General features: G+C 40.7%; 1 protein-coding gene and 1 non-coding gene across 19 annotated transcripts in view; both read left to right on the top strand.

Annotated features, from left to right (window-relative positions):
- TOX (thymocyte selection associated high mobility group box) overlaps window positions 1-14,333 on the top strand; it is a 348,499-nt gene that overhangs the window by 294,620 nt on the left and 39,546 nt on the right. The window lies entirely within an intron of this gene.
- On the top strand, window positions 7,379-7,497 carry LOC133375811 (5S ribosomal RNA). The gene has a single exon (XR_009760323.1). It is a non-coding gene; the product is annotated as a 5S ribosomal RNA (ribosomal RNA).

Below are 14,333 nucleotides of genomic sequence, written 5' to 3'. Positions count from 1 at the left end.
AACATAGAATGTGAGAAGCATGAACCAAGGAAGGTTAGAAATTGTCAAGCAAGAAATGGAATGTGTCAACATTACAATACTTGGTGTGAGTGAATTAAAATGGACAGGAATGGGACATTTTCAGTCAGGCAACTACAAAATATTTTATGCAGGAAATGAGAAATTAAGAAGAAATGGGGTTGCTTTAATACTGAGAAGTGATATAGCAAAAGCAATTAGGAGCTTCAATGCAAGGTCTGAGCGAGTGATATCAATGAGATTAAACAGGGAACAGCAAACACGGAAGTAGAGGAATTAGAGAGATTTTACACAGAAGTACAGGAAGAAATCGATCACACACCAAAACAAGATGTGCTGATAATCATGGGGGACTGGAATGCAAAAGTAGGGAACAGAGAAGAACTAGGAATTGTGGGGAAATGGGGCTTAGGAGACAGAAATGAAGCAGGAGAAAGACTTATTGAATTCTGTGAAGCCAATAACTTGTTTCTTGTGAACACATTTTTTGAGCAACGGAAAAGACGACTGTACATGTGGACATCACCAGATGGTCGATATAGGAATCAAATTGATTATGTAATTGGTAGCAGAAGATGGAGAAGTTCCATACTTTCTGCAAAAACAAGACCAGGAGCAGATTGCGGTACATATCATGAACTGGTTGTATCGAAAATCAGAGTAAAGCTAAAGAAGAACAAAGCACTCTTAAATGCCAAAATACAATTTAAATGACATCCCAGAAGAATATAAAGATCAAATAAGGAACAAGTTTGAGGCTTTAAACTTAGTTGACAGAGAACCAGAAGAACTATAGATTAAAGTCAGAGGCATTATCAGGGAAGAATGCAAAAAGACAATACCTCTCATTAAAAAGAGAAGGACCTCAATGGATGACTGAAGAAACTCTTAAAATGGTTAAAGAGAGAAGGAAAGCAAAAGTAAAAGGAGACAGAAAAACAGTCAGAACCCTAAATGCAACAATACAGCGACTAGTACATAGGGACAAAGAGAACTATTACAATAGTTATTGCATAGAAATAGAATAGGACAACAAAAAGGGAAGAACAAGAGCCCTATTCCAAAAAAATTAGAGAAATGAAAGGGAAATTTAAACCAACAGTAGGGATGTTGAATAATCAACAGGGAAACACACTGAATGACCGAGATGAAATAAGAGGAAGATGGAAGCAATACACTGAAGAACTCTATAAAAGAGATGGCAGAATGACAGATTCATTCATGGAGGAACCGTATGATGAAGAACCAGAAATTTTAGAATGTGAGGTGAAAGCTGCCCTTAAAATACTTGGAAGAAACAAATCACCAGGAACAGATGGCATACCAATAGAGTTGCTACAAGCTACTGAGATTGAATCTGTCCAAATTTTGACAAAAATCTGTCAAGAAATATGGAAAACTAAACAATGGCCCACAGACTGGAAGCATTCCATATACATCCCAATTCCAAAAAAAGTGGAACCCAGGGAATGCAGTAATAATCGAATTATTGCCTTAATATCCCATCCAAGTAAAGTAATGCTCAAGATTCTACAACAAAGGCTCTTACCATATATGGAGCAAGAAATTCCAGACGTCCAAGCTGGATTTAGAAAGGGAAGAGGCACCAGAAATCATATCGTGGACATATGTTGGATAATGGAACAGACCAAGGAATTTCAGAAGAAAATCACCCTGTGCTTTATAGACTACAGCAAAGCCTTTGACTGTGTAGATCATGAAAAACTATGGAATGCTTAAAAAGAAATGGGGGTGCCACAGCATGTGATTGTCCTGATGCGCTACTCTGCACAAGAGGCTACTGTAAGGACAGAATATGGAGAAACCGATTGGTTCCCCATTGGAAAGGGTGTGAGACAGGGGTGTATTTTACCACCCTATTTATTTAATCTATACGCAGAACATATGGAAAGTGGGATTGGATCAAGATGGAGGTATGAAAATTGGAGGAGGAAATATCAATAATTTAAGATGTGCAGATGATACCATACTACTAGCAGAAACTAGTAATGATCTGAAACGAATGCTGATGAAAGTTAAAGAGAAAAGCACAAAAGCAGGACTACAGCTGAACGTCAAAAAGGCTAAAGTAATGACAACAGAACATTTATGCAACTTTAAAGTTGACAATGAGGACATTGAACTTGTCAAGGATTATCAATACCTTGGCACAGTCATTAACCAAAATGGAGACAACAGTCAAGAAATCAGAAGAAGGGTAGGACTGGGGAGGGCAGCTATAATGGTGTTGGAGGAGAGCTTTGCCATACCATGGACTGTGAAAAAGACAAATAATTGAGTGGTAGAACAAATTAAACCAGAACTACCATTAGAAGCTAAAATGATGAAACTGAGGTTATCATACTTTGGAAACATAATGAGAAGACATGATTCACTAGAAAAAACAATAATGCTGGGAAAAACAGAAGGGAGTAGAAAAAGAGGAAGGCCAAACAAGAGATGGATGGATTGCATAAAGGAAGGGGGTCACATCCAGAGGGTCACATCACTTGAAGATGCTTGGAAGTTGTTTAAAAACACTATATTAGAAGCTCAACTGGAGTGCATACCGCAGATCAGAAAAGGTACCGCCAGGGCCAAGAAGATGCCAGCATGGTTAACGAGCAAAGTCAAGGAAGCTCTTAGAGGCAAAAAGTCTTCCTTCAGAAAATGGAAGTCTTGTCCGAATGAAGAAAATAAAAAAGAACACAAACTCTGGCAAAAGAAATGCAAGAAGACAATAAGGGATGCTAAAAAAGAATTTGAGGAACATATTGCTAAGAACATAAAAACCAACAACAAAAAATTCTATAAATACATTCAAAGCAGGAGACCATCTAGGGAGACAATTGGACCCTTGGATGATAAGGGAGTCAAAGGAATACTAAAGAACGATAAGGAGATTGCAGAGAAGCTAAATGAATTCTTTGCATCTGTCTTCACTGTGGGAGATATAGGGCAGATCCCTGAACCTGAACTAACATTTGCAGGAAGGGATTCTGAGGAACTGAGACAAATAGTGGTAACAAGAGAGGAAGTTCTAGGCTTAATGGACAATATAAAAACTGACAAATCACCGGGCCCAGATGGCATCCACCCGAGAGTTCTCAAAGAACTCAAAGGTGAAATTGCTGATCTGCTAACTAAAATATGTAACTTGTCCCTCGGGTCCTCCTCCGTGCCTGAGGACTGGAAAGTGGCAAATGTAACGCCAATCTTCAAAAAGGGATCCAGAGGGGATCCCGGAAATTACAGGCCAGTTAGCTTAACTTCTGTCCCTGGAAAACTGGTAGAAAGTATTATTAAAGCTAGATTAACTAAACACATAGAAGAACAAGCCTTGCTGAAGCAGAGCCAGCATGGCTTCTGCAAGGGAAAGTCCTGTTTCAGTAACCTATTAGAATTCTTTCAGAGTGTCAACAAGCATATAGATAGAGGTGATCCAGTGGACATAGTGTAAGACTTTCAAAAAGTGTTTGACAAGGTACCTCACCAAAGGCTTCTGAGGAAGCTTAGCAGTCATGGAATAAGAGGAGAGGTCCTCTTGTGGATAAGGAATTGGTTAAGAAGCAGAAAGCAGAGAGTAGGAATAAACGGACAGTTCTCCCAATGGAGGGCTGTAGAAAGTGGAGTCCCTCAAGGATCGGTATTGGGACCTGTACTTTTCAACTTGTTCATTAATGACCTAGAATTAGGAGTGAGCAGTGAAGTGGCCAAGTTTGCTGACGACACTAAATTGTTCAGGGTTGTTAAAACAAAGAAGGATTGCGAAGAGCTCCAAAAAGACCTCTCCAAACTGAGTGAATGGGCAGGAAAATGGCAAATGCAATTCAATATAAATAAGTGTAAAATTATGCATATTGGAGCAAAAAATCTGAATTTCACATATACGCTCATGGGGTCTGAACTGGCGGTGACCGACCAGGAGAGAGACCTCGGGGTTGTAGTGGACAGCACGATGAAAATGTCGACCCAGTGTGCGGCAGCTGTGAAAAAGGCAAATTCCATGCTAGGGATAATTAGGAAAGGTATTGAAAATAAAACAGCCGATATCATAATGCCGTTGTATAAATCTATGGTGCGGCCGCATTTGGAATACTGTGTACAGTTCTGGTCGCCTCATCTCAAAAAGGATATTATAGAGTTGGAAAAGGTTCAGAAGAGGGCAACCAGAATGATCAAGGGGATGGAGCGACTCCCTTACGAGAAAAGGTTGCAGCATTTGGGGCTTTTTAGTTTAGAGAAAAGGCGGGTCAGAGGAGACATGATAGAAGTGTATAAAATTATGCATGGCATTGAGGAAGTGGATAGAGAAAAGTTCTTCTCCCTCTCTTATAATGCTAGAACTCGTGGACATTCAAAGAAGCTGAATGTTGGAAGATTCAGGACAGACAAAAGGAAGTACTTCTTTACTCAGCGCATAGTTAAACTATGGAATTTGCTCCCACAAGATGCAGTAATGGCCACCAGCTTGGATGGCTTTAAAAGAAGATTAGACAAATTCATGGAGGACAGGGCTATCAATGGCTACTAGCCATGATGGCTGTGCTCTGCCACCCTAGTCAGAGGCAGCATGCTTCTGAAAACCAGTTGCCGGAAGCCTCAGGAGGGGAGAGTGTTCTTGCACTCGGGTCCTGCTTGCGGGCTTCCCCCAGGCACCTGGTTGGCCACTGTGAGAACAGGATGCTGGACTAGATGGGCCACTGGCCTGATCCAGCAGGCTCTTCTTATGTTTTTATGTTCTTATGAAGCCACAGACCTGAACTTACAAGATGTGAAGAGGGTGGTTCATAGCAGATGCTGTTGGAGATTGCTGATTTATAGGGTCACCATAAGTCGTAGTCGGCTTGAAGGCACATAACAACAAGAATACTAGGAAAGTTTTGGCATAAATATGAACAAACAATTGTCGTTTTCATGCCAATCCCAGTTTGCACTCCACCTTAGATGTTGATTTTGATCAATTTTTTTAAAGGCTTTACCTCTTCTGGCCTATCCTCTCCTTGCTGGTTTGAAAATTTGCATAAGATCACACCAGAGGAGTGCCTTTAACTGGCCTTGCACATCGTTCTTTAATAGAATAGTCTAGTTTCCCTTCTAGTCAGTACCAGTGGTCCATCAAAGAATGGACTTTCCAGTAATATCTAGTATTCCTCTGGCTCTGTACTACATTGATGTTCAAAATGGTCTTCCATTTTTAACACATTCATACATTGTGACCTTGTCAGTAGAAGAGTAGTAATAAGCAGCCTTGATTCTCCGGCAGTCCCCTCTAGATAGCATTTGGAATTGTTATTTGAGAAAATTGCATTTTCCAAATGACAACGTGTCGCTGTTTAAATGGTAGGAAAGTGTGGTTTCCTCATCACAAAAGAAACCTTTAAGAAAAGACATTGGGAGTCTTTGCAACAACTGTGAAATTGTTGCATAATAAAAAGATGTCTAAAAGGGCCTAAGCCATGTCTTAGGCTTTAAAGAATTAGCAGCTACCTTTGTAATGTGGCCCTTCTGTGGAAAATGTATTTTTCTTTTGTTTATGGAATATACTGTTTCTATATTTTTTAAAAAATTAGATATTAGGAGTCTAGGAAATCTTGTATTCTTTATCTTTTGATTTCACGGATCTCATTTATAGTCTTACTTCACCACTCATTTGAAGAAAACCCCACAGTGATTGTAAGAGACAATCAGATGGAATGTAAAGAAGTTCTGAGTGTTCCTTTTTGTATTCATGTTAAAATAACAATCCCACACATACACAGGTTTTTGCTTCTCTTTTTCCTCTTTGCATTTCCATTATTGCCTCTCTCATTCTGAAATTATATACAATCTGATTTTAATATGTTCTTAGCTTCTGTAATTGATGTAAGCTTACTTCAGCAATATATGATTAAAACACCATTTTACTTACACAGTGTATAGTTTTTTTTTACCAGATGCAAATGCTTGAGTATGACAGTGAGGAGGTAGTGTGAAAACTGGGTTGGCAGACAGAATCACATTTGAAACTGAAAATTCAGTTTTGTGTGTATTTAAACTCAACTGTGATACTTAATAAAACAGAACAACAAAGTGTGGAAAAGTCACAGGGCCACTATTCACCTTCTGGTCACAGCCACTATGTGTGGGGTGGCAAGTGTTGACACTGCATGCATACAAAATGGCAACGATGTAGGGATGGGGGAATCTGTAACCTTCCACTGAGGCATCGATGGTAGTTCCATCAACCTGTGAAGTTCATGGGGTGATGGTGTGTGACAGGGCCCTCTCTGTGGTGACCCTTAGTTTATGAAATGCCCTCCCCTCTGAGGTGTATGTGGTGCCATCATTGTAAGCGTTTCATTGACAGACAAAGGTAAACCTTTTAGTCCAGGCCTTTGGGGATGGAGGATAAGTTCATAGTATCACTCCCTCTGCAGAGTTGCTGCTGGTTTTGTTATGTTCTGTGATGCAGCATAATGTATTCTTTAGTGTTTCTGTGTGGCTTACTTGTTTTAAACTGTATGTAACGTGACTTGAGAGCTCCTGGTGAAGTGCAGGCTGTAAATTAATATGAATAAATAAATGTTGTTGGACTCCAACTTCTATCAGCAAAGGCCAGCATGGCCAGTGCTTAGGGATGATGGGAGTTGAAATTCAGCAACATCCAGAGAGTGACAGGTTCTCCATAACTTCCTAATGCAAGAAGAGAATGTCCTCTATGTCTCTCCTAACATGCACAGAAAGTATGCATTCCCACTCCGAAAATATACCTCCCTATCCTCAGGCCATTGCTATCTCCCATCTTGCTGCAAGTTCTGCTAGGGAGAAAAAGCTGAGATCATGCTGGTGAGAGCCCAAGAACTCCTAAGAATGTACTCCTCCCTCTCCCCCCCCATCCAAAAACAGCTCCTGTCCCCTTCTAGTGAGTTCACAATAAACAAGCAGTCAGCAGAGATCAACAAATTTGTCCCTTGTTCTTGGAATTTACACAGCAATTGTTGTAGGCAATTCTTTTCTTTCAAGTATTTGCCAGACATGTTACACTAATTGACAGAAACATCCAGGGGTTTCTCATTTTCCAGCTGTGTTTATTTGACTAGCATATGGGAGCATGGAAATTATTAAAGAAAAACTGTGTTAATCACTTGACTTTGGCAGCTTCTCTTTGTAAAACAGAATCCAATGTGTATTCCATTAAAGAACACATAGGAAAGTACAGCAATCTGAAAGGTTCCTACCTATTGTCATGTAAGTCTTAAACCTTCATGCCGAATTCAAGCCAGTGACCACCTTGGCATTAGTTTCAACAAGCCAAGGTCTGGCTTTGGGGAACTGCCAAGAAAGGTTATTCTGTTTAGCCATCCTTATTATTTATGTGGCCTATGGCCATACTACCCTGAACACGCCCGATCTCATCTGATCTCGGAAGCTAAGCAGGGTCAGGCCTGGTTAGTACTTGGATGGGAGACCATCTGGGAATACTGGGTGCTGTAGGCTTAGAGGAAGGCAGTGGTAAACCACCTTTGAACACCTCTTATCATGAAAACCCTATGAATATATCCAAAAGTCATAGGGTCGCCATAAGTCGTAATCGACTTGGAGGCATATAACAACAATTATTTATGTGTGACTTACAAGTAAAACTAAATTGGCTAGTGGGCCAAACACTGGGGCAATGAATTGCTTGGCCAGATGTATCAAATAAGGATTTCCCCACTTCCATGCTGTAATGTATACAGCAATGTCTATTGCTTGAAGTAACATGCTGGGTTGAAAGGATTACTTGTCCATTTCAGTACAGGAATTCTTCTATAAGATGTGAATATATTTCAGTATCATGGGAGTAGCTGCTTGCTTCAGACGTCTAAAGTACATGTTGTGTTCAGACTAACGCTCAGTAACAAAAGAAATTGTGGCTTCCTTAACCCATTCCCATCCTCCTCCTTTCCCTAAGGCCTGCATTAAAATTATAGAATCAATTAACTTCAAGAAGCCACAAAAACCTTCCCAGTAAACTGTGTTCCTTTGGTGGTTACACTGAAGGCACAGAGACAATCTGTAAGGACTTAGATGTGAGTGGTCCTTTGGATGTAGGACCTGGGACAAACCTTATATCATATAAACATCAGAATTCTTCAAGGCTGATCAGCACTATGGTTACTGGGCCAGTCTAGGGCTGAAAAATGGAGTACTGCAGGTCCCTCAGATGGGTTTTCAATTGCGCAAGAATTACTTGTGATCTTATCACAGTGATCCATATTCTCATGTCCAGGCTTGACTACTGCAATGTGCTCTTCTTGGGGCTGTCTTTGAAGATGGTTCCAAAAACTAGCTGGTGCAGAACTGTACACCTTTATTATATCAGCTGCATTGCTTAGTAGTTCATTTCTGGGCCAGTTCAAAGTGCTGGTTTTGACCTTGAAAGCCCTAAATGGTTTGGCCCAAGCTATTTATTGGACTGCTGCACTCATACTATCTTTCCCGCACCATATAAATCTTTTGATTTGTTTCTAAGCTGCTTTGGACAGATGTTTGCACAGAAAAGCAGGCTAAAAATGTTTTAAAGAAAATACAATAAATACTCCTTGCAATTTTTGTAGGGTCAGCATCTTCCATTTACTTTTTTGAGCAAGATAGACTGCCATAGGTCATTTTGCCCCCACCTTATCCCTATACTTCTTTTAAACTGTGTCCTCAAATATTCATAGCATAGATATTAAGCTCTGCCACCAAATTGTTTAGTTATTTGTGTTTTTTGTTTGGATTGCTGCCCTCTGTTCCTCTTCCCCACAGTTTGGCATGCCCTTTTACATTGATTTCTTTGTTGATAAACTTCTGTTGATCATTTTTCTTTGCACTTGCAAAGCATACATGGTAATTAAGAGTTAAATGACTTTCAATAGGTGGAGCCTTCTTTGGTTTTCAGCCAGAAGTCTGGGTTAAAAGGCAGCGTAGGTAATTTTTCTGCCCTGTTCTGGGATTGTTAAAAAGAAAATCTTAAATCAGAACCAGATGTAAATGTACTAAATGAACCTTAAGTTCCTAATTGGAGACCCAGTGAAACTATAATAGAATGAACAAATTACAAACAAAATGTTCTTGTTTACATTAGTATAACGGACTGTATGGCTTCAGCCAAAGAGCTCAGGAAAACATCTTATTATGTTAAAAATGGAACGGCATGCCCACTCAAAAATGTAGTGCACAGAGTTCACTTCTTATTTGTAACACCGCTGTTGTCAGTTGAGTCAAAGCAGGAATGACCTGATCCCAATATGTGAATTTGAACCCATATCTTTACTTAAACCTTGTACTAGGTTCTTGTAGGAGGAAAACTGGTCTATGTTTCTAGAGACCAACTGCTTAATGATCAGATAAGACATGCCAGGGAACTGTTGGAGAGTTCTAACATATGCTTTCTTACAGGCTGCATAATTTGTTCTCGGTAATATTAGCTGCAACAGTTCAGCTCAATAGCAACACCTCATTATTTTATCCCTCAGTATTTATTCTTATGTTTGACGCCTCATGAAATTACTGTTAATGTGTTTATATAAGGGCAGATCTGACACAAGTGGGAAGGATTTAATTTCCCACTCAGTCTTTCCTGCTGATGTGTCCTCTTTCCCCCTGGTAGAAGTGGCAAGTGTAAATAGTTAATTTGCTTCAATTATGAGCCTGTCCTGCTAAATTAGAAGCAGCAGGGATATGAAGAGCTAGAATTATACTTCTGAGGCAGCTGACAAATCCTCTGAGCCCACAAAATCAAATCATTTACTCCTCGCTGGTGCTCAAACACACACTAGACAAATGTTGCAGCTTAATATGTATCATCGAATGAAACTCAGATTTTTATCTTGCCAATACTTAAGAAAACCAAAGCTTTTTGATTATACTGTCAACATTTGTGTTGCTGTTCGCTTTTCCTTAACAACTAACAGCTTTCAAGGGTTTATAACGTGGCCTTTAAGTACATCTCATATTGTGTATACAGATGCAACCTGTTCCCAAGCCCCATGAACCTCAAATCATTCTCATAATTTTGGTGGGTAATTAAAAGAGTACCAGTGCCCCATTAGCTAAGACCAGTAGCAAAAAAGTTCTACCATAATAAGCCTCAGCATTTTGTATAGCTTATAAAAATGACATCCTGTTGAGCTAACAGGTTGTCATTTTTATAATGACATATAAAATAAATGCCATATGCTTTACTTGATGAGGTCTATGAATGTGCCAAATTTTAAACCAGTCTAATAAAAATTGCCACATGCACAGCAAGTTAGAGGTGCTGAAAATTGATACTTTGACCCCCTTTTTTCCATTTTTGAAAGCATATATTTATTACCCATTTCAGTGGACGTTACTGATGTATTCAGGCTTATCAAGAAAAGACATGCTCTCATTGGTTTTAAGATGTTCTGAGCCCCATTAAATCATGTAGCACCAACTACTGGCAAAATAATATGGTGTGGAAGAATGTTGAAGTGATTTCTGTCAGTAGTTCATTGTTTCCACAGCGAGCCATCTAGTGGATGCTATGCTCAATGCCTATTCCTTCAGTTATGGAATAACTGTGGTGCATAGGTTAGACAAGGGATCACTTACATTTTGGGACCATAGGCACAAACATCCTGTATCCTTGCCCCAACTGCAACACATCCCTAACACTTACTTGTTTCCCACCACACATGCACACGTACAGAAACAACACATTTAACAGAACTTGGTATATTAATATATTTCCTTTTTAAAAACCATGGAAATTCAATTATTAAAAAACTTGCTCGTTTAAAACCAGAGCTAAGATTCTGTCTTGCCTCAAGCTCTCCAAAGCCAGCTACTGATGTAAATAGTAAACAGGCATGAGTCAGGCTCAGAAGGCGAATAGGACCAGGACCACTGTTCGGTGCATCTTTGCTGGTCCTACATACTTCATCCTCCCCATCTGGATTTGGGCGTGAAATACCAAGGAAAGGTGTTGGTGCATGAAGACTAAGTTGTAAGCAAAACCATTTAGAATATCCATTTCATAGCACCAGAAACCTAACAATCAGTGCAAAACTAAATAAAATATAATAACAGTAAATACTCAGTCAGATACTGACATAAGAGTCCTAGTTTTAGCTGTGACTATTCAGTCCATAGAATGAAAGCATTAGATTTTCTAAGACACATGGGAAATAAGAATGAGTTGCATAATCTGAGCTGAAGTCAGCTTGTGCAATATGGTTTTCTCACTCACTCCCAGTCCAGCACACTTGCTGCCCCTGCCTCCTGAAAAGCCTTGCATTCTCATATCCACACATTGAGGAAGGGCCTGAGATGTGACACAAGAGGCAGCAGGGGGAAGAGGCAATCAGAGAAAACTGAGCAGAGAAAGCTCTATTATTTGCTTCCATTTCATTTCAAGAAGCACAATTTTTGTGATAAAATTCTTTAATAAAACCACTTTTTTTTAAAAAAAGTCATTCTATTCAACATAAAAACGGCAATTCTAGCTTGCTTTAGACATTTGCTTCCTTCATTGCTTTCTACTCTTTTGAATGCAACTGTGCTTAATGAAGTGCAACACAAATAGGTTGATAAAATGTCGATTGATAGTGAGATGCTAGCATGTTTACCTAAATTATCACCACTGAATGGTCCAAAGTGATGTTCCCAAAAGTACACTGTGATTTTTCCAACAGTTTTCTTTCGAGTCAGATTTCTGTCTGAGGATTCATAGACAGAAAAGTATCTGCAGTTTTGCAGAATAGATAACATATGTTTTCATATTGCTTTCAAATGTTTCTGTCAAAATACATTTTTCATCTGACCTATAGGAAGTTTCCATTATAGATGGCACACTGAACTCCTTAACACCTTTGTTAAAAGTGTAGAGAGATTCACAGATCTCCTCATCAGAATTTCATGAAAAGCAGTTTAACGATTTTCATTCCACTGTCCTTATTGATGCAAAAGCCTGCTATCAACATACTACTTGTTGATTAAGACTTGCTTTGAAGTAATGTGTTTATGTCAAAGAACGTTCATCTCCATTTAAAATGATGTATCTGCTACTTAATATTGTACCTTTCTTTCTTCAATCTATGATTTTTTTTAACAAAAATACTATCCTTCCAGAAAGGGTAATATTTAGTCTACCTATAGATAGAATCCAGCTTATTTTTTATAGTGCTGTATCCAACATGAGAACATATTATTTCTCTACTTAAGTCTCAAAGCAGGTTTTCAGGCCTGGGCCTGACCATTGCTTAGATGGAACACTGCCTAGAAACACTGGCTTGGATCTTAACTTCAATTCCATACAGCGCTTAACTTCAACTTTATATGAAATGGAACAGACCTTTCCCACCCACACTTCCCCCTTCCCTCTGCAGTCCCATGAAAATCCGCTCTTGACAGTTGAAGGACCTCCCATAATGCCATGACATGAGGGGCTGCAAATAGAAGGGGAGACTAATGAACCTTGGGGATCCACTTGCTTTCACCCACAGCTATGAACATTGGAGTGTAGGTCTTCCAAACAGCCTCAGACTGGGCGATTTGCAGCAGCCACAGGAACCTTTTGGACCAAAGCCCCTATGTACACCACCTTGACTTCCATGAATGAAGAAAGAAAGAGAGCTCCTGGCTCTCCGGGAACGACTTCATTTCCTTGAGGCCAAGGTGGCGGACCTGGAAAAGCTGAGAGAGGCAGAGAGGTGTGTGGAGGAGGCCTTCAGGGACGTTATAGCTGTGTCCCACTCCAACGATGATAGCTCTCCTGCTATCATGGAGAACGATGGTCTCGGGGAAGGAGAGCATCCAGCTGAGGAAGAGGGAAACGATCCCTTAGAAGGGACCCATTCCTTGGGGGATGAGCAGCTATCCTCTCATGCCGAGGATATATCTCCAGGGGGTGGAGGGATCCTTGTAGTGGGTGATTCGATCATTAGGAACATAGACAGTGGGGTGTGTGATGGGCGTGTAGACCGCAAGGTGTTTTGCCTGCCTGGTGCGAAGGTTGCGGATATCGCCCGTCATTTAGATAGTTTGGTAGACAGTGCTGGGAAGGAGTCAGTGGTCGTGGTGCACGTTGGCACCAACGACATGGGGAAATGCAGCCGTGAGGTCCTGGAAGCAAAATTTAGGTTGCTAGGTAGGATGCTGAAAGCCAGGACCTCCAAGGTGGCTTTCTCTGAAATGCTACCAGTTCCACGCGCAGGACCAGCCAGACAGGCCCAGCTTCGCAGTCTCAATGCGTGGATGAGACGATGGTGTCGGGTGGAAGGGTTCGGATTTGTTAGGCACTGGGGAACATTTTGGGACAAGCCAGGCCTGTACAAAAGGGACGGGCTCCACTTGAACCAGAATGGAACCAGACTGCTGGCACTTAAAATTAAAAAGGTAGCAGAGCAGCTTTTAAACTGACTGAGGGGGGAAACCCGACAGGAGCTGAGAAAGGTCCGGTTCGGAATAAACCTCCCCCCTGGGATAAAAACCAAAGAAATGATGAAATTTTAAAAGGGGTAGGCCTAGAAGTAGGCATTGTGAGAGCAGGGGCACAGGATATAAATTCAGAAGAGCAAAATTACCACAGGCCTAACCACAAGTGCCAAAGACACTTGAAGAGAGACACTGCTTACAAGTGCCTGTACGCTAATGCTAGGAGCCTCCGAACCAAGATGGGAGAACTGGAGTGCTTGGTCTTAGAGAAGAGCGTTGATATAGTGAGCATAACCGAGACCTGGTGGAATGGAGAAAACCAGTGGGATACGGTTATCCCTGGATATAAACTATATCGGAAGGACAGGGAAGGACGTATTGGTGGCGGAGTCGCTCTATACGTGAAAGAAGGCATTGAATCCAGCAAGCTCGAAACACCAAAAGAGGCAGACTCCTCCACAGAATCGTTGTGGGTGGTGATACCGTGCCCCAGGAGGGACTTAATACTGGGAACGATCTATCGTCCCCCTGATCAAAATGCTCAGGGAGACCTTGAGATGAGATATGAAATTGAGGAAGCATCCAAACTAGGAAATGTGGTAGTAATGGGTGACTTCAACTACCCGGACATAGACTGGCTGCATATGTGTTCCAGTCATGACAAAGAAGCAAAGTTTCTAGATATTCTAAATGACTATTCCCTAGATCAGTTGGTCATGGAACCGACCAGAGGGACGGCAACCCTGGACTTAATCCTCAGTGGGGACCGGGACCTGGTGCGAGATGTAAGTGTTGTTGAACCGATTGGGAGCAGTGACCACAGTGCTATTAAATTAAACATACATGTAACTGGCCAATTGCCAAGAAAATCCAACACGGTCACATTTGACTTCAAAAGAGGAAAC

Source organism: Rhineura floridana, chromosome 1, assembly GCF_030035675.1.
Source record: "Rhineura floridana isolate rRhiFlo1 chromosome 1, rRhiFlo1.hap2, whole genome shotgun sequence".
Classification (NCBI taxonomy): Eukaryota; Metazoa; Chordata; class Lepidosauria; order Squamata; family Rhineuridae; genus Rhineura; species Rhineura floridana.
Note: the sequence above shows the minus strand (reverse complement) of the source record. Positions and strands in the feature narration are given on the sequence as shown.